This window comes from Cicer arietinum, chromosome 3 (assembly GCF_000331145.2).
Source record: "Cicer arietinum cultivar CDC Frontier isolate Library 1 chromosome 3, Cicar.CDCFrontier_v2.0, whole genome shotgun sequence".
In the NCBI taxonomy this organism is placed as follows: domain Eukaryota; kingdom Viridiplantae; phylum Streptophyta; class Magnoliopsida; order Fabales; family Fabaceae; genus Cicer; species Cicer arietinum.
This window is the reverse complement of record NC_021162.2, coordinates 1065993-1066792: the sequence shown is the minus strand read 5'-3', so window position 1 is coordinate 1066792 and position 800 is coordinate 1065993.

Sequence of the window (800 nt, the reverse complement as noted above, 5' to 3'; positions counted from 1 at the left end):
TATATATAGTAATCATTAAAGAATAATATACTAAAAAATTAATTAAAATTAAATTGGAAATTAAAAGTTAAAAATAATATTTATTTTGAGATAATTTTTGTTGTTGTTAAAGTTACATTTATTGTGAAATAAATGGAATGTTTGATTGAAATAATTTTACTTCAATCCGTGAATGCTTCAATGTGTCCCACCCTTCTTATACTCTATCTTATTGGACCATCCTCCAACGGGTTTATTTCATCTATTTCAATTGGTCTAGGTTGTGGTGTCCGAGACTGGAATGAGAAATTTGTTGATGATAAGATTGAGAGAGTTCATTTCTTCTTATCTATTAATGAAGGAAAAGTTTATGGTGTCTTATTGGATTTTGATGTTAGTTTTTAAGTTTATTTAGTGAATAGTTTTAACATTACCACTGAACGAGATGTGTTATGTTTTGGCAGTATTATTCAAAAGTATATTAATTTTGTCTATGTTTTGATGATGTATTAATGATAACAACAGAATATAACTATGAATATCCACTCCAATTCATTCTGATTTAAGCAAAACAAATTTGTTTTTGATCAAACGTGGGTGGAGAATTTTCCGAAATTAAAACTCGAGAGCATAGTTGGATATGTTGATATTCACCTCGAATTGGTCTTTGAATTCATATAGTTAGTAATATTATTGTGATTTTAAAATTTTATATACATGTGAATATTTAATATTTTTTAAATATTAAAAATTATAATTTTTTCTCTATAAAAAGTATAATTTAATTTTTTAATTTTATTATTGTATAATAATTATTTTTA